The sequence below is a fragment of the Mesoplodon densirostris genome, chromosome 15, assembly GCF_025265405.1.
Source record: "Mesoplodon densirostris isolate mMesDen1 chromosome 15, mMesDen1 primary haplotype, whole genome shotgun sequence".
Lineage (NCBI taxonomy): Eukaryota > Metazoa > Chordata > Mammalia > Artiodactyla > Ziphiidae > Mesoplodon > Mesoplodon densirostris.
The window spans coordinates 35870214-35897277 of NC_082675.1; the positions used below are offsets into that span (position 1 = coordinate 35870214).

Sequence of the window (27064 nt, forward strand, 5' to 3'; positions counted from 1 at the left end):
AGAGAAGAAGAGTACCCTGGATGCCCTGCTAGGGAACGGGCTTTTTCCTCTAGGCAGTGGATTGCCAATAACTGGTGCCATGGTCAGATCTGCAATTCAGGGTGGAGGGTGCTTAGAACAGCTCAGGAACTGAGAGCAGAGAGACCAACTTGAATATGCCCCCAGTGGATCCTCAGAGATGTGGTGAGGGTGGGCCTGATGGCTAGAGGATGAGGCCTCATGCTGTGCAGCTGTGGATGCCCTTGAAGGCGGCCAACACGGTAGCTCTGCAGAGGGCTTTGGAGAGTAGAAATGACAAGACGTGGTGGACATGGAAGGGGAGAGGAAGGAAATGAGACTCCTTCCTAGGTTTCTGGCAAAGATGACTACATGGATGATGGTGCAATTAGCCAAGATAGGAGATTCAGGAGGAGCAATTTTGAAGAAACAAACACAATGGACCTGAATTTGGCGTCGACACGGGCCATGCTGGTGGAGGTGTCTAAAGCCTCTGAACACAGGCATGGGGCCCTCTGGGTTCTGGCTGATGCGAGGAGGAGGGAGTTTCCAGAAGGAAATCGTGGTCAATAGCATCTTATTCTAGAGAATGTGAGGGAGGGCCTGAAAGGGTCCACTGCATTTGGCAACCAGAAGTTTGTTGGTGACTCTGGCCTGAGGAACGTCAGGAGTGGAGGAGAAATGAAGGCTGTGAAGAAATGAAAAAGGGGGGCCTCCTCTTTCCAGGGAGCTTGGATGGGGAGCGAAGCTGGCAGAAAAGTTGATGGCCTGGGGACAAGAAAGTCTGCTACTTCTTCTCCTGCTTCTCCTCCACCCCGTGCCCCTCGGTGCTCCCTGGTGGGAGACGCCTGCGCCTGCTAACGCTGAGGGTTGAGCCCACAGTTGGGGGAAGGGACAACTGGCGGGTGAGGTTCCTCCCACGGAGCGGAAGGGGGTGGGGTCACTACAGGTGAAGCACGAGCTTCCTTCCTCCTACATTCCAGTGGACTCAGTGGGAATCCGGGGCTCCCCACACACTTCTTAGGTGTCAGGGGAAGGAAGTGAAGACCTATCTTGCAACAGGTATTTCATGAGTCTCTGTTTTGCTTAGGGGGTGGTGTAAAGCAGGTAGACACCAGAGAATGAGGAAATCGTAGACACCTGAACCAATCATTCAGATGAGGGATCAAATCTCAGGTGGGTTTGGAGGAAGGGAGGATGTCTAAGGCTTCCTGAATGATGAAAGGAAGGAAGGAAGCCTGCCAGAATAGTTCCTTCCCAAGGCAGGAGGTAGTGAAAATAGCCTGAAAGAAACAGGAAAAATCCAAGTGGGAAAAATGGAAAGAAAGAAAGAAAAAAAGAGCAAACAGCAACAGCACGCTCCGGGGCCCAGACGCTAAGCTAAATTAGGCACTTTACATGTAATGGTGTGCAGGCCTCAAGACAATCCCATGGGAAAGTCATTACTGTTTCCATTCTATTGACATAGAAACTGAGGATCCAGCAATTTTTCTTGCTTTAATTCCACTTCTCCAGAGCAGAGTGATACGCTCTGAATTATGAAGGGGAAAGTCCAGTCCTTGTCTTGGAGAATTTTTTTCTGCTCGTGAAGCCAGGTGAAAGGCACCGAAGAGGAAAATTCTACTAGTGACCTTGGGCCGAGGAAACCACCTTCGTTTCCCCTGGGCCTTGGTTAAGGATGGGGCAAAGCTTGGCTGAATGCTTGAGAAAGGCAGAAGGAACTTGGATGAGGAAGTGGTTGCCCGGGTTCCTTCTGCAGAACCAGCCCAGGGGCCCCTATGACAAGGCGCTGGTCCCCCGGTCGCAGCACAACCCAGTCACACCACAGCCCATCTCTGGGAAGAGACTGTGCTGCGGCTGGCTCGGCACGCAGGAGCTTTATATAAATGCCTATTTTTCAGTATCCTCAAAGGTATCATCCACAGGACGCGTATTGAGAAATTAAATGGCATTTGGAAGGAACACATGTACTTCCATCCATAACTTTCAATAGCGGCAAAGGCAGCAAAGAGATCAAAACCAGTGCGCAACAATAATATACAGCCCTGGCAATCCATTTCTTTAAATAGTATATTTTTAAAAGGGGATGCGTAGTAGGATTTGGGGTGGGGGTGGGGGGGAAGTAAGCAAAGAAGCAGATGCGCTACTGGTGATCAAAAGTGGATTATAAAACATGCCGTGAACATTTTTTGCACTTTAATATTTATTCTTTTTCGGTAATTGGGCTCTAAGTTCCACGTGACCCGCCGCAGGGTTGCCATGGGGACCAGAAGAAACTTGATTGCGGAAAAGTAACGTTAGGGTTGCCTCAAGCCCGCGAAAGGCCGGAGCCTTCCCGGGAGCGCGGGAGATGGGCAGCGCGGCGGCGCGCAAGGCGGCTGAGCAGGAGGGAGTCCGCCGGGCGGCGCGCGGCCGGGAGCGGGCGGCGGAGCGCGGCGTCACGTGGCGGGGAGGGGCCTACGCACCGCCCGCTGCCGCCGCCGCCGCCGCCGCCGCCGCCGCCGCCGCCGCCGCGCCGCGCCGCGTCCCATTCATGAGGGCCGCCCGGCTCGACTGCAGCCCAGGCGGCTCCCGAGGCAGCGGCGGCGGCGGGCGCCCGGGCCCCGCGCGCGCCCCCGGCCGGCCCCGCCTCCTCGGTCGCCCGCGAGCGCGCCCAGCCGGGTCGGTCCTCATCGTCGCCGTTCGGCAGCCGCTTGCCCTCGGCCGCCGGGCGCCAGCGCGGGGCGGGAGCAGAGTCGCTGCAGGTAAGCGGGGGTGCCGGGCCGGGGTCCTCGGCGGCGGGGTCTCCAGCGCGGCGCGGGCGCCGGGCCGCCAGGCAGAGGCCGGGACCCTCGGGCGCGCGAGGGCCGAGCCCCCTGCCCGTGCCCCGCCGCCGGCGTCATCTAGAAACACGGACTCGCGGGGCGGGCTGGGGGGCCGCGGCGGGCGGGGAGACTCTGAAAAATTTGGTACCCCCGCCGCGCGAGCGGAGGGTCACTTCGGACCCCTTCCTCCTGGCTCTGCGGCGCGGAAGCTGGAGCTGCGGCCCCGGAGACGCTGCGGCCCCGGAGACGCTCGGCCCAGCGGGTCCCGGCGAGAGAAGCGCCGCCGGAGGCCGCCTTTCCATCCAGACCCCGGGCCTGGGGGAGGGGGCGCGGCACGTGATACGCATCGCGGCGGGGGCCCGGGAAGTTGCAGTTATTTCTCTGCGGCCGTTCGTTTGCCCGGCGTCTCCGCCTCAGGGCTGTAGACCGGATCCCCAGTGTGAGTAGTTTTTCTCCTCCCAAACCCCCTTTCCTCCGCACATCTTAATCTGTGTCGAACATGTTAAGGTACAGTTGATGCTGAGGGCTGCTCTCTCAACTTCTAACCCCGCGGGTCATCGTTTCTCCCCCCGGCCAGACAAACTGAGACTGTTCTCATTGAAAACTACGGATGTCGTTTACAAGGCACACTTATGAAAAACAGGACCAGAAAGATCATCCTTCCTTTCAGAAAGTGTTGGAACTCTGAATATTTGGAAATGTTCGCTAGGCTAATTTAAAATGCACGTTTGGGGATTATTTTTCCATACCTTTTTTTTTTTCTTCCTTTTCCCTAACTGAAAAAGTGTCTCTTGCCTTGGTGTCACGCCAGGCCTTGTTGAAGATGATTGGTAAGCGCTACTGGTTATTAAAACTTGGCCTGGCTAGTTTGTAATGCTTTGAACAACACAAAGTCAGTTTTGAAATATATTTTGAACAATTTACAAGTTAGTTAGTGACCCCCTAATGGCTTACATGTTGATGGTTTGATACTGATTGTTCTCAGCTGTTTCAGATTGAAAAGTGCGGCAGGTGTAGCAGAGGTGGGAGCGGCGGGGGAAGGATTCGAGTAATGTAGCCCTCGGCGTCTGGTCCCCTAGTGCAGCATCCTCTTCTCCTGAAGGGCAGTTACCCTCAGGCCATACTCGGCTGCAGTATGAGAAGCAAGCCCAAGGCCACGTGTGGAAGAGCATTGGACGGTGTGGGTGGCTGCTTCCCTCCACTTACGTGTGGTGGTGATGTATCAGATTGCAGTATCTCCAGGCCCACGTGTGGGTGGTGATGGCTGTAGAATGCTAGAAATGAGACGGTAGGTTCTAATGTTTGATGGCATGGTTGAGAACCAACAGAGAAGCTTTGTTTTGGAGGAACAAGAAATGGGAGCATTGGAGAGCCATCCAAAACTATAGTGAAGCCACTGGTAAGCAAATAATAGGGTCAGCTGGGCCTCCGTGTCCTTTATTGTTACATTCTTATAGCCATGAAAGGTACTCATCACCTGGATTGTCATGTTTTGGTTACTTACTGTGTTGTCTCCTGCGCTAGACCGAGTCCTTGAAGGCCAGACTCGTAGCTGCCGGCACCCAGCGCAGAGCCAGCTTTTAGAAGAGACCCCTGCGGAGGTCTGTAGAATGAAGGTAGGAAGCAGCAGGCAGTGTGACCTGAGAGCCAGTTCACTCAGCTGTCCTGAATTGTGAACTTTGGATGAATAATCCTGGCAGTGCCACTCACTAGAGGTGGTAAAAGGTTAAATTAAGCTGACGAGCATTACAGTGAACATTTTGCAATGTTTAGTTTAAATATTAATATCGAGTTTAAATATAGCTTGGTTCTCTGTGTCAACAGCTATTTCTCCTGGGTGTGCGTCTTCATATACGCATTTCATCATATGTGACAGCTCGGGGACACCGGGCTGGAAGCTTTGTCTTGTTAGGAGGTAGAATGAGCTGCCTCCCGTGGGTGCTTAGCAACCTGTCCGGAAGTTTCCCTTTAAGTCTGAGTTAAGTCTGCCCACCTTTAATTTAAATCCTTTCCTTTTTGATGGGACCCCAGCGGCTGTCACTGCGTGTGTGCACATTGAGTTTCTCATCAATCGCTGGGCAGTGGTTTGGGACCTTTATTTTGAAAGCCTGTTTTGATCTGTCTTATTCCCTTCATTTAGAAGTAAGTTTTCTTTCTGGCTGAGCCCCAGAGTTCTCTGACCTCTCATTTGCCTTCTTTATGATGAGACAGCTCACAGGTTGGCAAGCAGAGCCATCAGTTGGCAGAATCCTATATAAATGATGTCTTGCTAAAACTTTGAGGATAGTTCCCACAGGCTGGAGCAGTAAGCTTTATGGCTATATTTTGGTAATATGGTATTTGAATAAGAAGTCGTCTTGGTGACTTTGCTGGCTATTAGCTCTGATTTTTGGAATCCACCTTCCCTGCCTTGGGCTTGATTCTTTCTTTTAGTAACACACTGTTACTACCACTAAACACTTTACATGTGTGGGGTCCTGTAGTCTAGGATAATAATGGAGAAGTTGCTCACCCCCAGGGCCCAGATGAAGTCACTTGGTACCTCTGTGAGTCCGTGGCAGCCTGTGTGGTGTGGCCGCGGCAGCCTCTGCGGTGCTCCTCTCAGCTGCCCTGACTGACAACTGGAAGCTGGGCCCAGGTGGTCTGGCCCTGCTTTGGAACCCTGGGACTGGAGGATTCTGCCCTAAGTTTCCATTCCATCAAGAGGTAAGGAGAAGGAAAAAAGAATCCACTAGGAGATAAACGGTGCTGCGATGCAAGATAAAGCCCTTAGTGTGACTTTGGGATTAGAATGATGATATAGCACACATTTTTTCTTACTTGATTCACTGAGTATAGCTTAGAATCTTTTTCCTCTAAAGGCTTTGAATGCTAAGTTTCGGTGCCGCTGTTTGTCAGTTAGATTGGTGTTAAAATCGCTACAAAGAAATGAGGAAGGAAAGAGCCATAGTTCATTCCCCCTTGTAAAGCGTGGCGCTGCAGTTGCAGCATCAGATCCTTTTCCTGCCTTCATCGCATGTCTGTACAAGGAGGGTGTGGCCAAAAGGCAAGGGGTTTACGTGTTGTTAGGAGTGGGACCTTTTAAAATTATTTTTAGATTATTTAGGTCAAATGTATAATTTGAGAGACTACATAAATGTATGGGGGGGACTAGAAGGTGATCTTTTAAAAAGCCGTTTGGAATGTGCTGCCTGTTTTTGTAATCTCAGAATTTAGAACTTTATTATGCGGTGTTTGTGTCTATCTGCAGTGTCATATATTCTAAACATGAACTATCCAAGTAAGGCTTTCCTACTTCTTTGGAGGAGAAACATTGGCTTACAGAAAAGCACTCCTTGTAGAGTCTGGGTAGCTGGTGGATTGCCTTTATCTGACTTTTTGGCATATTTGGACAGTTTCTTTACTTCTGTAGTTAACTTTATGAACAGTAACTGCGTTTGTTGCCTTTATCTCATTTCATATCCTTATTTACTTTTTGTACCAATTCCCTTCATTTTATTGTTTAGTTATAGGCAAATTTGTCTGAACTGTCTCAACTTATTTTTTTCAACCAGGCAGAGTATAAGTAAAATTCAAAGTGGTTTACAAATTCTAAGTTGTTTTCAACTTCAAGCATCTTTTTCATCTTTCCTGTTCACGAATCTGCAATGGTCTGTTCTCGCCTATTTTAGCAAATCTAAGTTTGTGCTCTCAGTTCAGTTTTTTCCCAACCGTCTCCACCTGTGTATTCAATCCTCAAGACTCACTTCGCTTGATCAGCTGCAGGAGGCAAACCCTTCACAGTGTTGGTATGGTTGCTGTTTTGCTTGTTCTGTGCTACATTGTGTTTGCTCTCAAGTCATCTGTGGCTTTCCTCTAGCCTTAACCAGGATTAGAGGAAATAACGACTGTCTCCTTAATTTTCAGACACTCCCTGCGGCCAGTTTGCCTCCTTCGCTCTGTAAATGTTGAACTGAGGGCGGGAGTAGGAGAGAGAGATAGTGTTGGGTGGAATAAGAAGCCAGCCTTAAAGGTTTGTCAGATTCTAGTAGAGAAAGGACAGCTTGAGGAGGTGGAGGAACATTTAAACATGGGCACTGTTGGGGGACAGTTGTGGGGACTGGATCTGTAGATTTAAAAGTTGCTGTGAAGGGGAAAGAGGGGAAGGGTTGGGCCCTCACAGGTCAATGAGCAGGAGGAATCGAGGGAGCCCGAGCGGCTGTGCAGACCTGGTACTTGCAGGGCATTGGGGGCTTTGAAGTTCTGATATGCTTTCTCCTATTGCTTTGATTTTTTTTTTTTTTTTTTTTTTTTTTTTTGTGGTACGCGGGCTTCTCACTGCTGTGGCCTCTCCTGTTGCGGAGCACAGGCTCCGGATGCGCAGGCTCAGCGGCCATGGTGCACGGACCCAGCCGCTCCGCGGCATGGGATCTTCCCAAACCAGGGCACGAACTCGTGTCCCCTGCATCGGCAGGCAGACTCTCAATCACTGCGCCACCAGGGAAGCCCTTGCTTTGATTTTTAACTTTTTGGTCATTTGTTAGTTTAGTTGTTGTATGTTTTACGTAACATTATAGGGAGTGTAAAGGAACATGGATTTGAAAAGTTTAAGAAACATGATTAAAGTCCCTAATACTTCAAAGAGAAGAGGTACCATTATCTAGGTTTAAAAATTATTTGGTTTTGGTGGTTATAATTAAGTTGTTATAGACAAAGAGGAGAAGCTGAGGATGGGGAAAGCATCCTTCAGAAACTCTAAGGCTGGAACTAGCGACTTTCCTGCAAGAAGGAAGATAGGTGTATGGTACCAAGTCACACCTTCAGTGACTGATTGAATTTCTGCATTTACCTATTTCTGAAATATAATGGAAGGGAGAGTTTATCCCATCTGTTTTTAATTCTATAGTAAGGTGTTTTCTTTTTTATAGAAAAAGTATCATAATTATAAACAAAAAAGTTCATTGGTTAATCTGGCATTGAAATCTACCTAAAAGCCTTTTTTCTACCTCTGAATAAACAAACAGGAGTTGTACAGTGGCCAGGATGGTTCTCCTCTGTTCAGTTCATGATGATGTGACATTTCTGGCTCCCGGCAAGATAGGCGTGTCCTGCTGTACTAGAGACGTGCTGTTTCATCCGTTCTACAAGAGAGGCCCTTGAAAGGTAGGAGCTATTCAATATAAAATCATCTGTTAATTTTAGTGTGGGATTTTGTGTTGTTATCAGCTGTGAGACAACAGAACCATCAGACAGTTCATGTGAATTAAGAAATCGGAGTTGCTGCTCCCTGATGTGATATGGTACTTCCCCCAAAGATTGAGTCGTAGGTCTGTGATCCTTGTAAAGTGATGCGTCTTTTTTCTGAACCAGCGTAAGTCAAGGAATGCTTGGGCTTACAGCAGACCCGTAGGGAATATACTTTTTGTTTCCTTTAAGATTCTGTGTGAATATACTTTTTGCTTCTTTAGGATTCTACGTGTAATTATTTTTTTCTTTGTAAAACATTCCAAAGCATCTGCCTACATATTATATTTCTTTAAAATTTCAACAGTTTTTTGGATGAATTTCGAATAACGTTAATAGTCATAACATCTCTACAGAAACAGAAACAGACCTTATTCAGGGAAGTATCACTTAAGAGAGAAAGCTTTCTGTTTTACAATTTAAAATGTGTATTAAACAAATACCTTTTGAGAAAGGACTCATCTTTTGTTGTAGGGTTTTCTAACTGGCTCAACCAATTAAAAACTCTTGCCTAAGTAATGTTATTTGAAAAGTAAGAATTTGGAATTTGGGGGTCTTTAAAAGATAGCTACTGAGACTCTTCGTCTGTAAAATGGTGCTGATGCCTACTTTTTAGGAACACTAAATTTCTAGGAGGTGTTTAATGTTTGTGAAAGGTTGTCATTACTGTTGCAGTTACATGATTGAACACTTTCTTTGGGTGAGGCCTTGTGGTTTACACAAATTATCTCAAGAGCCACAATGACCCTGCAAGATGGAGATAGTAGTCCCATTTTCTAGGTGATGCTGGTGGGGCTGAAACAGCTTTGCTGAAGGCTCGCAGCTTTGCGGTGGCATTGCCCTGGCTCCATCACCACCAGGCTGCCCAAGGACCGTAAGAATTCTGCGTCTGCTTGACGTCAATTTTAGGGTTTTGTTTTGACTTGATCAGGTAGAACTGGAGAACTTATTCTTAATGTCAGCATCTATAAATTGCCAGAAAGGTAGCACCTGCTGTATAGGAGGCTTGGGTTTCTCTGAATCATTTATATGTGCAAAACCAACTGTGCCAGGGCGAGAAAAGCCAGCGAAGAGAACAGTGGAGGTGATGCCGCCCCCCACCCCGGGCGGCTCTGGAACGAGTTGGATGATGTGAAGCTGATTTCCCTCTGCCCGCTTCCACAGCGTGATCACATCGCTATGATGAGTCAGGACAGAGTGTTTAACACGGGGCCCCTAAACGCTGGCTAATTATTGCTCTCAGCTGAGCCTGAGAGGAAGGTGGTTCTGTTCAGTGTTGAGAAGGAGAACTGGGCTCAGCGACATAGTTTGTCAGAATCCAAACCCACCCCTTCTTTTTTTTATTTTTTATTTTTTATTTTTTTGTGGTACGCGGGCCCCTCACCGCTGTGGCCTCTCCCGTTGCGGAGCACAGGCTCCCGACGCGCAGGCCCAGCGGCCATGGCTCACGGGCCCAGCCGCTCCGCGGCATGTGGGATCCTCCCAGACCGGGTCATGAACCCGCGTCCCCCGCATCGGCAGGCAGACCCCCAACTACTGCGCCACCAGGGAAGCCTCAAACCCACCCCTTCTTGAAGAATCTTCCCAGGTACCTTTTGACTGCTGATTTGAGGAGCATCCTCTGTGACCCCTGGTTACCTGGGACTGGACCACGCGTAGCAGCACCGAGGTCCAACATTCCAGAGTTGGACGGAGCTTCCAGCTTCCTCCTCCATATAGGAGCCTCGTTCCCCCTCCACCCACCCATGGGCGCAGCTGGCTGAAACCCCTAATGTTGTTGAGTACCTGAGTTTGAGTTTTTGTGAACTGGTGCTCTCATCACTGTATCATTTGACTCACTTGCCAACTACATCTGCAGAAAGATTCTAATGGAGGTTTTGTTTTGTTTTGTTTTGTTGGCTGCGGTGGATCGTCATTGCTGCACTTGAGCTTTCTCTAGTTGCAGCAACTGGGGGCTACTCTTCGTTGCGGGCTTCTCTCATTGCAGTGGCTTCTCGTTGCGGAGCATGGGCTCTAGGTGCACAGGCTTCGGTAGCTGTGGCACGCAGGCTTAGTAGTTGTGGCACATGGGCTCTAGAGCGCAGGCTCCGTAGTTGTGGCACACGGGCTTAGTTGCTCTGCAGCGTGTGGGATCTTCCCGGACCAGGGATCGAACCTTTGGCCCCACATTGACAGGCAGATTCTTAACCACTGCGCCACCAGGGAAGTCCTCTCATGGAGCTTTAATGGTGTTTTATTTACTGTGAATAAATTAATGGCTTGGGATTTATCAGTTCTTCAGTGCAGGGGAACTTCCCTTTAAACAGAAATACATTCATAGACCCTTCAGGAATTTCCAAGTCCTTGAACACACTTTTGGTGTTCAGTTTACTCGGTTGTCTCGTGTGTAACGTGGAGACCACAGTACCTTCTGCTGGGCTGATTCTGAGGATTAGAGGAGGTTGTGTGTTAAACCAGAGCCTCAAGCCACCCCGAGGAACAGAGGCAGGGTGGCAGGCTGGGAGCTCTAACTGGACACGGGACCCCAGTGTCTAGAGGCTCAGGGCAAAGGGCAGAAAGGCGAGTAGAACAGCCGCCTTGCCCTGAAGTAGCTTGTATTCTTGTAGGGGTATGCTGTTATCCTTGCCATAGAATGGAAAAGGGCTTTTGTGTTAGGACATTTTGCTGCTCCAAGCTGCGGGGAGGGATTGAGAAAGGAGTACTGTACATGGGGTTTGAAAGGGAGCAAAGGAAGCATCTGGGAGAGAGCTTCTGTGCTTACATTTTTAGCATGAGACTATGATGTTCAGTTGAAAGATGTTTATGTCTCAAAAATATTGCTTTCTGTGCTTGAAATTTCTTCCTTGACCCAGAACGTTTACCTTTATAGTGTCAAAATAGGAAATATATTTTCGTAATTTAGCAGTTTTGTATGCGTCTTAGGCCCTATGTATGTTTACAAATTTAAGCCTTGTGATTTTTGCTGTCATTTTATCTCTGGCTGTATAAGTTTTGTTGTCCAGGCCTGCAGGTAGAGCCTTATTTTTGTAGTATCTAGAAAACAGAGCTGTCTTATATATCTGGTATATATAGTGCAGGTGAATACTTAACTAAAACTTAACTAAAAGAAAAAAAATTCTCTTGCTGACTAGTTTATAACGTTTCTAAGTAGTTGACATTTTTCTGCAAGCTCTAATCATTTTCATAAAAATTTCCTTAGATTATAAAGCCACATAAAATTTTATTCTCTACTAGTTGAAAAATACTAATATACCTGTATTGGTATGGTAGCTGATCTTTTTCTCATCTGCTGAATGTCATCCTTTTAAATGTTGGCTAAATCTTTTGCTGATATCCTTGCCATAGAATGGAAAAGTGCTTTTGTGTTAGGACATTTCCCTGCTCCAAGTGAATCAACTAGATAACTTGATAGGAACTTTGCTGTATTTATTTATTTAATAAATTTATTTGTTATTTATTTATTTATTTTTGGCTGCGCTGGGTCTTCATTGCTGCATGCGGGCTTTCTCTAGTTGGGGCGAGCTGGGGCTCCGCTTGGTTGCGGGGCGCAGGCTTCTCATTGCGGTGGCTTCTCTTGTGGAGCACAGGCTCTAGGCACGTGGGCTTCAGTAGTTGTGGCATATGGGCTCAGTAGTTGTGGCTCGCAGGCTCTAGAGTGCAGGCTCAGTAGTTGTGGTGCATGAGCTTAGTTGCTCCGTGGCATATGGGATCTTCCCGGACCAGGGCTCAAACCCGTGTCCCCTGCCTTGGCAGGTGGATTGTTTACTACTGTGCCACCAGGGAAGTCCGAACTTTGCTATATTTAAATTTCCTGGTTCATTTGTTTTGTCTTGTTAATGAGAGATACCTAAATCTCAAATGGACCACAGGGGCTGACGTTGAGAGTTGGAAAAGAGCTTTTCCTAATTAAAAGCAGAACAAAACAAAGCCCCGCAGTGCTCATATTTGCTTGGTGTTTAATTTTCTTTTCTTTAGTAGTTTTCATTCCTGTGAATAAGATTCATTTTATAAGGCTGCATCACATAATAATTCTTTTCATCTTAAAACATTTTTAAGTTTTTTTTTTTTAACGTATAGTTTAAAAATTCAAATGGGACTTCGAGGTATGCAGTGAAAAGCACCAGAGTCTCTTCCTCAGGGCTGTTGACTGCTTCTTAGAAGCAGCTCCTTCAGCTCTTTTACCTGTTTCTTGTGGGACTTGATTCCATGCTTGTTAGTTGTTGTGTTGGCTTGTGTGTCAGGCCCCCGATTTCCGATTTCCGACAGAGCTCCAGACCCCTCGCCTGGTCTCCATGACCCTCGCCTGCCTTGGGTCCCTGTGTCGGGTCCATTTCCCACTTCTTCTCCCTCGGCCTCCTGGTCCCGCTGGGCGTGGAGGAAGGCTTCACCGGAGGGCGAGTCCATAAGGTTTACGCATCTGGAAATGTGTTCTAGCCTCGTCCTTCATCGGGAGGCTGGCTGTAGAATGCTAGAGCGGAAATACTTCCCCTTTAGAATTTTGAATTGTTACTGTTGAGAAGTCCCAAACTTTTAAATGCCCGTGTCTCCCCCTTCCCGCCCCTCTTCCTGTCCTCTCCCCTCTCCGGGTGCTCTCGCCTGCTCTTTCTCCTCGGAAAGCCTCCAGGGAGCTGCTTGCTTCATGATCCCCAGCCCTGGTGGCGGCCGCGCTGGGCTGGGTGTGATGGGGCCCCGGGGCCCCGCCCTGGTGGCTTGCGAGCGGGTCTGTCCCCTGGTCTCGGTGGGTCAGAGGCCGGGATGACACCCAGGGTAGTGGGCCCCCCTCGGCCTGTGTGGCTTCAGCCCCCGCAGAGCTCCCTGAACCCACGCATCCTCTGCCCGAGCCCCGCGTGGTGTCTCTGAACCTTTCCCTCCGGGACACCGCGGGGCCTTGGACACCGTCCGCGGCTCCTCCCTTTGTGACCACCTTCTGTGGAGCCCAGCAGGGCGGCTGCCGCTTCTCCGCTGTGCTGGGCCCCATGGGAACGTTCAATTTGGAAAATTGTGGCTTTGACTTGGAAATTTTCTTATAGTTGTCATGGTTTTTGACATCTCTCCACCGAGGAGGGCTTTTGAGCACTTCCTGTCTAGTCCTCCTTTTTTTCTCCATCCGTCTTTCATCTTTCAAAAACTTGACCTCTTCCATTTCGTCTAAACTTTCTCCTTGTACTTAACAGTTACTGCTGTTACATTTTTTTCCTGTTGTGTTGGTGAGTGGATTCGTTTGCTAGGGCCACCGTCACAAAGTGCCACAAACGGATGGATTAAATAACAGAAATGTGTTGTCTCAAAGTTCTGGAGGCAGCAAATCTGAGATCGAGGTGTCAGTGGGGGCTGGTTCCTTGAGGGCCGCTCTCGGTTAGCTGGCGACACTGGGCATTCCTTGTAGGTGGCAGCACCTTGAGCACTATCTCTTGTTCTCGCTGCGTTCTCCCCGTGTGTGTGTGTCTGTTTGTCTTTGTCCAGATATCCCCTTTTTATAAGGGAGCCAGTTATTGGTTTAGGGCCCACCCTAATGACCTCAATTTAACTCAGTTACCTCTGTAAGGATCCTATTTCCGAATAAGGTCGCCTGCTGAGGCATTGAGGGTGAGAACGTCACCTTACTCTGGGGGCACAGTTCAGCTCCTACCAGTGAGTTTCAAGAGGGAATGAAGATAAAGTGTGTAACATCCTCTGTGTCAACATAATGTCTAGTTATTATAACATTTTAAAAGATGATTTTAGTCCCATCCGTCTTTACCAAAGATCAGAAAGCAACTCTGAGGAAGCAATTTTTAGATTACAACTGGAGATTTTTGTTCAGACTATGTGACTGCTAAAATTTCCACTGGTTTCCTGAATGTTCTATAACGTAGTATCTGAGTCACCTCATTTTCTAGTCTGGCTTTGTTTCTAAAGTAATTTGCAGGTTGGCAAAATGCCTAAAGAAAGAAGAACACCAGTGTCCTGTGAGAAAGTGAATCCTGAGTCTGTCCCGGCGTAGTTAGGTGAACAATATCAGCCGGGTCCTGATGCTCTGGCTCCCGTGTTAACTGTGCTCTATTTCTTCTTCAGATGTGGCTTTTACTTGAAGTCACCCCTCCTGCCCTTCCTCCCACACACTCTTTGACTTCTTTCATGATAGTTATCCCAGTCTAGAATTGTGTTTTTCACTTGTTGCCTCTCTCTCTCCTTAGCATTAGAATCTAAGTGCTGGGAGGGGAGGTACCTTGTCAGCCAAGTTCATGGCTTGATCCCAGCTCAGAATCGAACAGCGAACAGCACATCAAAGTAGATGCTGCTTTTGAACAGATCGATGTGTGAAACAGGCTTTATTTTCCAACATTACAAATGTTGCCTCACTGACTCGCTGTTGCTCTTGGAAATCCTTCTCTCTCATCTTGCAGGAGCTCGTGTGCAGGCCAGCTCGTGAGCCCCCGCCGGCGCAGCCTCACCTGGTGTCTGTTTGCAGAGCTGTGTGACACTAGGGCACCACGCAGTGATGTGCGTGTCGGGCGGTGCTGGCAGCAGCGGCGCAGCTGCTCCCGCATCCTTTATCCACTCAGGTGTCCACCCAGAGCCCCGAGAGGGGTGTCCCCCTCCTAACACGTCTGAAAACTACCGGGGCCCCGGGAGGCACTGTGCACGGTCCAGCATGAAGTTGGAGCTGTGTGTGTTTTCATTGTCATTGCTGGAAGACTCGCCCAGGTCCACAGCCTCGCCCAGGTCCCCGGGCCCCTCTGCAGCCGCGGTCTGGGATGCCCGGAGCTGGGTGGCCACACGGGAAGGAGTTCACGTCCCTGCGTCCCGGCCTTGTGGTTGCCACGTGCTCTCTAACTGAGACAGGTAGTCCCAGGCAGTTCCAGAAAGAAGAATAGAAAGCGGTGAATTTGTGCTTCCTGATCTAGAAGACTTCCCTCTGAGAAACTGGGGGCTGCATTCCTGAGAGTTAAATGCAAGGGAGCCTAGAGTTTGGCTGTGCAATGCTCCCTTGCACAATTTGGAAATCTGTGTGACAGGAGCTGAGGAATTCTCCTGGTCACTTTTATGACATCAGTTAAGTAAGCTGATGGCTTGGTGCTTGTTTTTTTCTTGTTTGTTTAATTAGTGTGCTGCTAGTAATGAGGGAAGACTCTCCTCTCCACTACTGGAGTCGTTAGAAGGTGACTGATGCAGTGAGAGCGGTTGGTCTAATTGTTTATGTGGCAGAAGTCACCTTTTAACTAGAATTGTGGCACCATGACCCCTGATCCCATTACAGCTCACTAACACCAAGTGAGAGCTGTTCTGGCACAAGGGCTTCGCACTTGCCCTCGGATGGTGTCTAGAAGGCGAGGGCTGAGCTTTGACCTCACTAATACTCCCTTGAATTTGAGTTAGGTTTAGAGAAGTACAAGCCTCCAAAATCGAAGTGTGCTTATTCATAAAGTATTGAATTTGGCATCTCTTACGCAGAGGTTTACAATCAGCCTTGGGGTTCCTGGCAAATGTCGAGAACCTGGTGCCGGTGGCAAGGTCTCTGTAAAACCAAATGGTGGGGAGGGGGGAATGGAGTGTGGTTCTGTTGTTCTGGGGGGGATGCGTGATACTTGCTGAATAGATACATGCATAGGTACAGACTGTCCTGGGATGTGAGCAAATCGTCATTTCTTTCCTGCAGCCTCACGCTGCCTGCTGAGGTGGGAGTGATGGATGGTGATAATTGATGGACATCATTCATGATGAAAAATACTGCTGTTTAAATTACAAGTGCTTATGTTATTAATAAGTCTGAAGTTTACCCCTAAGATCTCATTACCTCAAGTTCTTCAGTTTTGCACTCCATTACAAATGGGTAACAAGGAATCTGTTCATACTCCTATAAAAAAAATGTCTCTCTGAAGGAATATGACTAAAAACGTATGCAATCAAATTGTACTTTGCCCACTTCAGTGGCAATATATGCATTTCAGTGACACTGTTAGGATGAAAAACATTTTGAACACTCCTTCCTTTTTAAATTGCTTCAGTCTTGAAATATATCCTTTTATGCTCAATGGTGGAAGATCTTTACCCTTCGAGGTAGGTTAGGTTTTTGGAAATAGCCAGAAGTCATTCAGAGCAACGTCTGGTGGATCAGGCATGTCAGAGAAATGAGTGCTACTTACTTTTGTAATGTTTAAGAGTTGTGACTGCATAGTAATGATGCTGGTTTTTATCCTGTGTAGCACCTAAATTTAATTTAAAGGTAGTTCTTTCAGAAAAAAAGAAGAGTACTAATAATATGCTGGACGGTGGTACAAAAATGGGATTGGTTTATTGTGTAGCCTCAGCAGTGATTAAAGGACAGCATTCACGTTAAGTAGAGTTAGGTAGCGTGGGGAAGATGCCTTCCTTGTCTCTTAGGGAGAGCAGTCTGCTTTGGACACAGGGTGGGGGAGTAGCTGGATCTAGTAGTTTTTACCTGAAGACCCTTCCCTATACCTCTAGGACTCTTCTCATCCATGTCAGTCCTAATTTGGCACTTTGGGGCTGGAATATGAATTAGACTCATACTATTTGCACAAATAGGCTGAAGGGTAGACCTCAATTGGATGGGCCTTAGGGAACGGGGAAATGGTTTGGGAAGCTAAAACAAAGAGATAAAAAGAGCTGTTGATCGAAGTGGGAATCAGGTCATAAGTCATTTGTTTACTTTCCTGTGTCCCTCACTAAGTAGTGGGCTCCTTGATGGCAGGGATCCTAGTCTGTCACCCGTTAGGCACCTACGTGGCATAGGTCTCAAAGCTTTTCAATACAAATCTTCCTCGGCTTACGATGGGGTTACATCCTGATGAACCCATCCTAATTTGGAAAAATCCTAAATTGAAAATGCATTTAATACACCTCACCTACCAAACATCATAGCTTAGCCTCGCCTACCTTAAACATGCTCAGAACACTTCAGTAGCCTACAGTTGGGCAGGCTCATCTAACAAAGCCTGTTTTATAATGAAGTGTTGACTCTCTCGTGTGACTGATTGAATACTGCACTGAAAGTGGAAAACAGTGGTTGTCTGGGTGCAGAATGGCTGTAAGTGCATCGGTTATTTGCCCTCGGGATCGCGTGGCTGACGGGAGCTGGGGCTGCCTCTGCTCAGCATCACGAGAGGGGATCGTAGGGCAGGCTTATCACTAGCCGGGAAAGGATCAAAATTCAAAATGTGAAGGAGGGTTTCTACTGAATGCGTGTTGCTTTCACACCATTATAAAGTAAAAATTCACAGGCCAAACCACTGTAAGCTGGGGGCCGTCTGTACATTGTTTTCTAATGAAAGAAGGAAGAGATCTAATATCTGTGAAGTACCTAGTAGTTTCCAGGAGCTACTGCTACTGAACCAAACTTGGGTCCACTCGCCCACACGCAGTAAAGCCAGCAGTAAAGCCAGTCTACTGACACTGGGTCGTGGTGAAGGCAAGTGCAGCGTTTATTTCAGGGCGCCAAGCAGGGAGTCCAGGGCAGCTTGTGCTCAAAACACCCGAACTCCCCATAGCTTTCAGCAAAGTATCTTTAAAGGCAAGATGAGGGAGGGGCGTCCCAGCTCGTGCACAAAATTCTCTGATTGGCTGATGTTGAGGTAACTTGGTTGATGGTAAGGTAACAGGGTGGTGTCACATTATCAATCCTTAGGTGCCGGTAGGTCTCATGGTCATCAAGTAGTTAATTTCTTCCATTTGGTGGGGATTTTAGCGTCTGTAAAAACAACTCAGGAAATGTGCATCAGATACCATTCTCTAGGTACTTTGGAGGGGAGCTGCAGTGGAGGACGTGGGGAGGGGTCTGTCCCGGGAAGGCCCCGTAGGGTCCTGCTTGGTTACACCACCTCCTTGAACTGTGGAATCAGTCCTCTCTGGCCACCGCTGTGACCCTGGGGAGGGGTCGGCTCTGGAGGGGTCGTATGAGGCTCAGGTCAGACTGAAGCTTAGGACAGTTACGTGTCAGGGTACCTGGTAAGTGGTGGAACGATAATTTAAAACTCAGTCTGTCTAAATTCGGAGCCCAAGCTGTGTGTGTGCCTGCCTGGCCCACCTCTAACTAGAACCAGTGTATAAATACAGGGCCACACGCTATCTAGATAAACCCGTGGTTCACAGCTGGAAGAATTTTGCTCCCAGGGGACACTCAGAAACAGTGGAGGCATTTTTGATTGTCACAGCTGGGGAAACTGCCACTGACATTGAGTGAGGAGGTAAGGGGTGCTGCACCCTCCACACACTGGAAAGGTTTTTCTACATCCTCAACACTTTTCTATTTGGTTTTTAAAAAAATAGCCATCAGTGAGTATGAAGTGGTACTTCATTGTGGTTTTGATCTGCATTTCTTTGATGGTTAATGATGTAGAGCAATCTTTTCATGTACTTATTGGCCATTTGTGTATTTTCTTCAGAGAGATACTTACTCAAGCCTTTTGCGCATATTTTAATTAGGTTGCCTTTTGTTGTTGAGTTGTAAAAGTTCTTTACATATTCTGGACATGAAACTCTTATTAGATATATGATTTGCAGATCCTTTCTCCCATTCTATAGGTTGTTTTTTCACTTTCTTGATAAGGTCCTTTGATGAAGGGAATAAGTTTTAGGGAGTTCCCTGGTAGCTTAGTGGTTAGGATTCTGGGCTTTTACTGCCGTGGCCTGGGTTCAATCCCTGGTCAGGGAACTGAGATCCTGCAAGCCGCATGGTGTGGCCAAAAAAAAAGGAAAAAAAGTTTTAAATTTTGATGCAATCCAGTTTATCTTTCATTACTCATGTTTTTGATGTTATATCTAAGAATCATTAAGTTTCATGGTTTTCCCTCTTATTTAGGACTTTGATCCATTTTGAGTTAATTATTCTGTATACAGTGTCTTATACACTGGGTCTTTTGTATGTGTGAATTAAACACCAACAGTATGGTTAATTGGAAAGGCTCAGGAGTCAGAGTTGTCTCTGAACCATATGTGGAAGAGACTGTTCTTTCCCCATTGAATGGACTTGGCAGCCTTGTCAAAAAACAACTGGCCATATATATTTGGGTTTATTTCTAGACTCTGGAATCTGTTCCATTGGTGTATATGTCTATCTTTAGTCAGTACCACATTGTTTTGATTACCATAGCTTTATAATAAGTTTTGGAATCAGGAACTTTGTTCTTTTTCAAGGTTGTTTTGGCCCCTTGCAGTTGCATACCAATTTGAGGATTGGGGCTTCCCTGGTGGCGCAGTGGTTGAGAGTCCGCCTGCTGATGCAGGGGACACGGGTTCGTGCCCCGGTCCAGGAAGATCCCACATGCCGTGGAGCGGCTGGGCCCGTGAGCCATGGCCGCTGAGCCTGCACCTCCAGAGCCTGTGCTCCGCAATGGGAGAGGCCACAACAGTGAGAGGCCCGCGTACCACAAAAAAAAAAAAAAAAATTGAGGATTGACTTTCTGTATCTAAAAAAAAAAAATCTGTGGGGATTTTGATAGGGATTGCATCGAATCTGTAGATTGCTTTGGGTAGTATTGACATCTCAACAATATTAAGTCTTTGTATCCATAAACACAAGATATCTCTATTTATTTTAGTCATTTTAAATTTAGCAATGTTTTGTAATTTTAAATATGTAAATGTTCAGCTCTTCGGCTAATTTCATTTCTAGATATTTTATTCTTTTAGATTTATTGTATTTGAGATTTTAAAATTTTTATTTATTTATTTATTTTTGGCTGCGTTGGGTCTTCGTTACTGTGCGCAGACTTGCTCTAGTTGTGGTGAGTGGGGGCTACTCTTTGCTGTGGTGCACGGGCTTCTCGTGGCGGTGGCTTCTCTTGCTGTGGAGCACGGACCCTAGGAGCGTGGGCTTCAGTTGAGGCATGCAGGCTCAGTTGTTGTGGCTCGTGGGCTTAGTTGCTCCACAGCATGTGGGATCTTCCTGGACCAGGGATTGAACCCATGTCCCCTGCATTGGCAGGCGGATTCTTAACCACTGTGCCACCAGGGAAGTCCCTGTATTTGAGACTTTAAAAATATCTAGCACATCAAATTTGAGTTCCAAATTAAGTATTATGTCCTAGAAGTTACTATGGAGACATCTTGAGGTTTGAAACTAAGTGGATTAGAGTTTGAACCTGGATTTAGCACTTTAAAAAATTAGCTGGTGGGGCTTCCCTGGTGGTGCAGTGGTTGGGAATCCTCCTGCCAATTCAGGGGACACAGGTTCAAGCCCTGGTCCTGGATGATCCCATGTGCTGCGGAGCAACTAAGCCCGTGAGCCTCAACTACTGAGCCCACGTGCCACAACTACTGAACCCCGTGTGCCTAGAGCCCATGCTCCACAACAAGAGAAGCCACTACAATGAGAAGCCCGCACACCACAACAGAGTAGCCCCTGCTCGCCTCAACTAGAGAAAGCCTGCGCACAGCAACAAAGACCCAACACAGCCAAAATAAATAAATAGATTTTTTAAAAAACTAAGTTTTAACCAACTTAGTTGGTTACTATTAGTTGGTAACCTGGGATATAGTACATAATTCCTCTGAGCCTCTATTTTTTCATTTGTAAGATATAGGGATAAAGCAAATCTTTCACAGAAGTTGTATAGATCATAGATAATGCGTGCAAAGGACTAACTCTGGAGTGTGACTCAGTTAGACACTAGATAAATAATGCTGGGTTGCCAATATTGTGTTTCCTTGTATGGTTTCAGTGTAAATACTGGTTTACTATACAGTTTCTCATGAACATTTAGCTTTTATTACCTTTGCTTATTTCTTTTCAAGTCCAGAAGTTTTATGATTAAAGTATACATTAAAAACTTGAGTAAAATTAATTTGCTGCGAAGGCTAGTGATTTTTACACAAAGTATATACCCTGTTTCTCAGAGAGCCTTATGAAGTATGTTAAGTCTGGAAGAAAAATATATTGTAATAAAATGTCACATTCATTTTTTGTTTCAGCAGTGCAGCGTACTTAGAAGAGGGGGAACCTTTCTTCTAATGTTGCTGCTTTCAAATGCCTCTGTGCTTTCTTGGATCCTGTGTGTGCCCAGACATTGCAGGGTTTAATGTTAGCCATATTACTAGCATTTAACCTCTCTGTAGCAAAGGTGACTTAAGGCTTTACCTTCAACGAAGGGTGCAACTACTCCTGCCATCTTGGAATTGCATTCTTCTGTACGTGTGTAATATAACTGTATACATCTGGGTGCCAGTACTACAAGTTTTACTTTTTTTTTTTTTTTTTTTTTTTTTTTGCGGTATGCGGGCCTCTCACTGTTGTGGCCTCCCCCGTTGCGGAGCACAGGCTCCGGACGCGCAGGCTCCGGACGCGCAGGCTCAGCGGCCATGGCTCACGGGCCCAGCCGCTCCGCGGCATATGGGATCCTCCCAGACCGGGGCACGAACCCGTATCCCCTGCATCGGCAGGCGGACTCTCAACCACTTGCGCCACCAGGGAGGCCCAAGTTTTACTTTTTAAAATACATCTTAGAGGAGCTTTTGTTGTTGTTGTTGCACTTTGTGGCATGCGGGATCTTAGTTTCCCAGCCAGGGATCAAACCTGCGCCCCCTGCAGTGGAAGCACAGAGTCTTAACTGCTGGACTGGCAGGGAAGTCCAGGGGAACTTTATGTTGAAGTAGGCAGATTCAGCCTCTGAAAGGCAGTAATCTAACAATTCTGATTTTTTGTTTTAATTTAAATTTCACTAGTTAAGTAAAATCTGGTAACACTTAAATGTAGCACTAGAATCTTCCAATTGTAAAAGTAAATTCCTTAAGTTATTCTAGTAGCAACGTGGTTTAGTCATGTTTGCTGTTCATTTCCCAAAGAACACAGTGACCTGTGTACAAGAATTTGAGATGCTGAATATTCTCATGGGGAGGAAAGGGTGATGGGAATGCAGTCAGGTTGAGAAACATGAAAGTTGGAAAAAGAAACAGAAACTGGGAGAGCAGGCTGACCACAGAAACCAAGCAGGGTTTCCAGGCTCCATTTAAGGCTACAGACCATCTGTCCTGTGGGGTGGCTCTTAGCCGCACTCATGATGTTTCTTTATTAAAATGATAGTCCCAACTGCTTGGGTGGTATTTTGTTTAAGCCTGCTAACATGATAGCAAGCAAGTTGTGAATTAAACAACAACATGGTTAAAAGCAGAGGCTCTGGAGTCAAGCAGGCCTTGGTATACATCCTGGCTTCTCCATGTAAGATGTGAACAGGTTCTTGATGTTGCTGGTAGTTTGTCCTTTGTATAGTTGTCTGTTGAAATCCTAGTATACTATTATTATTTGTATGAATTTTATATATGATAGAATTTTTACATTCTCCCCAAGAAACTGCATATCTAAGAGATTATTGCTGAGTTCCTGGCTTCTGAGTACTTACTCAGCATTACCGTAGCAATTTGTTTATCCAGATGGAAGACGGCAGGAAGGAGAGTACCAGCTAATTACCAGTATTTTTAAAATAGAGAAAAGTGCAAGCAATTTTTTGGAGATGAAATCACAGCAGCAAAATAATTAAAACCACCATCACCAGTTTTTCAAATGGTCCAGAAAATCTTCAGTGAAAAATGTGTGCAGAACCAGCTATAGAAGTGGAAATGCCTCTTAAGAGTCGAGGGATGTGAGTGTGACTGAGACGGGTCCCTACAGGATGCTGAGCTCACAATTTGTGACATTTTCTCCTGTTCTTCTCTGGATTGTGTTAATAATCATCTGTCCTTGATTACTTTATTTGTTTGTTGTAATTTCCTTTGGAGAGCTGTGAGCCATCTCCTGTGGACCCAGAGTGGGGAACCCCAGCCCTGTGTCTCCTGACATTACCTGTACTTGGTGTCACTCCTGTTGTGATGCGCTGCGTGCTTCTGCTAGGTGTGAGTTCATAGCAGAGAATTTGTTGCTAAAAGATTAAAGCACCACACTTTTAAAATTATATACTGTTTTTTGAATTTGATAATAAAACGACTTACGTTTCAACAGGATTTCTAGAGTATGAGCAAAATGGGGTGACACAGCCCTCATATGAAAATTGCTTATTTTCTTAGAGTGTTGACCCTGAGTGTCACCCTGGGTACAGGACCATTGCAAACTGCTATTCAGAGGGTGAGATGAGAGAAGAAATAGACAAACATTTAAACGGAAACAGTTGTGATTAACATGACACAGACCCCCCCCCCACCAAGTGAGGCTGCTGCCCTGGGGGTTCTGAGCACGGTAGAGGGTTTCCCACTTGGCTTTATTGTATTGGAAGTGTTGTCCAGAATGTGGGACACAAGTCAAGCCATGACTCTTCTGATCCTTAACTGGGCTGTTTAAGCTTTGCTCTTAATGATCCCACACTTGACTGCTGTGGACAACCCAGTACTGTCTCTCTGGTCTCAAAATATGGGGTGAAAGTTTGACCTAAAATATTAGAGTCAGAGAAATAGAGCTCAGAGATTGTTTCGTCCCAGACTCCTTAAACTGGGATGAGTACACTGAGGATATTTTAGGCCATTTGTACAGTAAACATGGTACATTAACCCTGGAACTTGGTAGAAGAAAACTTTGACCAGTTAGCTTTTTTTTTTTTTGCTTCATATTTTTAAAAAAATGGATGTTTCAAAGTAGAATGCAAAACGTGTTGAATTTTAAAGGTAAAATTAAGTCTTCAAGAAGATTATTGTTGGGAAAGTCATTTTAAGCCAGGCCTTCTGACCTCAGGAGACTCTTCCTGTTTTTTCTCCTCTGTTCCTAGAATGACCTGTTTGTGTTTGATCATTCATTGATTCACAGCTCAAATGAAATTGTCACTAACTATGCTGTTAGAGTTTTGGGGGTTGTATGAGGACATAATGAAATACTGGAACTTGAGTAGATGGGATAGACATTCTCCAATAAGCGGCTAATCTACAGAAGTTTGGAAAACCTCAGAGTGGTATCAAGAAAAATTTCTCTTAGTTTTGAAGAAAGCATATCTGTCCCTTTTGGGTTGTTTTCATGGGCAAACATTAATTACAAGTAATTCCAGATATGGAAAGAAAAATTTTATATGCATTAGTGTAGGCTCTGGTCCTTTTCTGTGTGGGTCTCTGCCTTGAGTGGCCTTGAAAATGCAACAATGCACCTGAGTTAATTCCTTCACTGTAGAATAATTATGGTGGAGATTATGAATTCTTTGTAACTGAGGCTTTAAAAAATATTTTCATCATAATTTTTTACTAAGGAAAACTTCTTAGCTTTCTCACCTCTTCATTGGTAATTCAGTAGAAATATGTTGCTATTCCACATTATGACCACTGGGGGGAGTAGATTATGTATCAATATTTTCATGTTTTGCAGTAAAAACAGTATAACTTGTGGCATAAAGGTATTTCTGTTTAACCAATTAGCCCAATTTCAATTAGCAAATTTCATGTTAGGAAATTATAAATTCTTACATTTTGTTAAGAAGCCCTTTATACCTAGTCTCATACATTTATGGGATTAGTGGTGGAAAAAAATAAAGAAGATAAATGTTTTGCAAGCATCATCAGCTGTGGAATCGGAACAAGATTCTGACTCTCCTTGCCAGCATTTAAGTTTTGTGTCCCTGAGCTAGCTTTCAACAATTTTTTTTTTTTTTTGCGGTTCGCAGGCCTCTCACTGTTGTGGCCTCTCCCATTGCGGAGCACAGGCTCCGGACACGCAGGCTCAGTGGCCATGGCTCATGGGCCTAGCCGCTCCACGGCATGTGGGATCTTCCCGGACTGGGACACGAACGTGTGTCCCCTGCTTCGGCAGGCGGACTCTCAACCACTGTGCCACCAGGGAAGCCCTCAACAAATCTTTTTCTTGAAAGATTTAAGTCTTGGAAAAAAGGCTTCCAACTTCCACCTGCCTTTTTTTTTTTAAGATTATTGAAGATGTTATTCCATTATGAAAATATTGTTATTAAATTCTATAAGTATTTACTGAAATTTACTGTGTGTCAAGTACCATGCGATATGTAATTTATGTTACAGAAAAGAAGCCAGGCATGGGTCCTTCCCTCATGAAGCTTGCACTATACCAGACATTGTCTAGATGCAGCAGTTTTCAATAATAAGCTCTTATTACACATGTTTTTCATTTGGTCTAATTTTTATGTAATTTTCTATGGGTAGAGATTGATGAAAAGGTATGCATTCCATATTTTTAATGTGCACAACTGTTTTATATCTTTGTATAAATAAATCCCTCAAGCTGTATTTATATAAGCAAAATAAAATGGGAAATTGTGGCAGCTCATGGTAAAAAAAAAAGATTATTGAAGATGCTATGCAAAAATAAAAAGTTTTTCTTGATGCACAACCATTTATTCTTAGCCTGTAGAGAAAAAGTCTTGACAATACAGTAGCATTTTTCTTTGAAAAAAAATCATGAGGATGATGAAGAATTGCTGGTTGTGATCTTTAAATTTTATTGACCAAGTCTGAAAAGTGCCACCACCAAGTTAGGGAAGCGGCAGGGCCCAGCCTGGGGGCAGGCGGTGCCCAGACGCAGCAGGAGGTGCGCGCCCTGGTGCAGAATCGCTGTTGGGAGGGTGAGCTCACCCTCTGTCTGGGTCCGTGGTCCATGCTCCTTGCCGTCAGAGCATCTGAGAGTCATGGATCCAAAGCACATGGTGAGACAGCACGCAGGCTCGCCGGAAGCCCAGGTGGCTGGCCTGGAGCCTGCACATTGTGTAAGAGGCGGTGAGGTCAAGGTCGCCCGACAGCCTCTGCCCTCCTGGCTCAGGCCTCGCTCCCTCTCTCCTGTCGGACCCCTTCCCCCAGCACTTCCGCTGGGGGCCTCAACCTGGCAGCATGTGCCCACTGAGCGGGTGGCCTTGGGATAATTGCCTGACCTCTCTGGGCCTCAGTTTCCTCACATTTAAAATGGATCAGGTTTTTCGCATTTTTCTTTTCCCTGTGTCTTCGCTCTCTACCCACCCTCCTACTTAGTTTCCCCTTGCCTGTCGTTCCACTGGCATATTTTCTTGTTTCTTCCAACTTCTATTTCCTCTGCTTTTCCCTCTTCCCCGTCTTCCTTGTAGCTTCTCTGGAACCCCCTTTCTCCATCTCTCCTCACTTCGCCTTCTCCCTGACTTCCCACTTCTCCATTCTTTCCCACGGCCAGCACCCCAGTGTGGGTTTTTATTACCATCTGATGCTGAGGATCTGGGACTGCAGGGGGACATGGAGGAAGGAAGAGGTTTAAAATTTTATACACTGTGTAATAGACCAAAAAAATCACTTCCCTTGTGAAAGGGGGAATTTGTGTACATGACATGTATTGACTTGGATCACAAGCGCCCGTGGGCCCTTCACGTTAATGTGTGGGTAGAAGGCAGTATAATGCTTTGAATGCAGGATACATTTTCCCATTTCTAATTTTGGTGAAATTTGTTTTAAATTTTGCCATTTAACATTTTTATTATGTGTATCTTGGTGGTATATTGCTCTAGTAAACATTACCAACAACCCCTTGGTCAAATATTTGGAAGTTTTGTCTTTTGTGATGTATGGACACAGAGGAAAAGTTTAATAATGTGAACATTATTAAATATCTGAGGATCAGTTAGTATATTGATGAATTTAACTACTTCTGTGGAATGATGAAAACTCCTGTCACCCTCAGCTCTTCATTAATGGAACTCTGGCTGAATGTTCCTTTACGCCCTTGTTCTCAAGATTGTCAGGACTGTAAAGTCGTGCTCCAGTAGAAATATAATGGGAGCCACATTGTCATTAAAAATTTCTAGTAACATTAAAAAAAATTAAAACAGGTAAAATTAATTTTAAGAATATATCATATTTAAATCAGTATATTCAAAGTATTTTCATTTCAACAAGTAACCTTATATATATATATAATTACGAAATTATTTCACGTTCTGCTTTCATTCTGTGTGTTTTATGCTCAGAGCACATTATCATTTGGCACTAGCCACATTGCACACGTAGCCATGTGGATAATGGCTATTTTTAACAGACAGCACAGTCCTAGACATTGGCTTGCAAAAAATAGTGTATTTTAATTTAAAAATTGACGTTTTGGGCTTCCCTGGTGGTGCAGTGGTTGAGAGTCCGCCTGCCGATGCAGGGGA

At 45.9% G+C, this 27064-nt stretch overlaps 1 protein-coding gene across 5 annotated transcripts in view; it reads left to right on the forward strand.

The window, feature by feature from the left end:
* Positions 1 to 2629: 2629 nt before the first annotated feature.
* Positions 2630 to 27064, forward strand: part of LPIN2 (lipin 2) — an 84631-nt gene continuing 60196 nt past the window's right edge. For 2 of the 5 annotated variants that reach the window (XM_060118184.1, XM_060118187.1), the window contains exons 1-3: positions 2661 to 2741; positions 4326 to 4417; positions 7805 to 7943. The gene's annotated coding sequence lies outside the window, so the exon portion shown is untranslated. Of the gene's footprint in view, positions 2742 to 4325; positions 4418 to 6793; positions 6814 to 7804; positions 7944 to 27064 lie in introns of those variants that run through there. The other 3 variants (XM_060118185.1, XM_060118186.1, XM_060118188.1) reach the window with 3 other exon arrangements.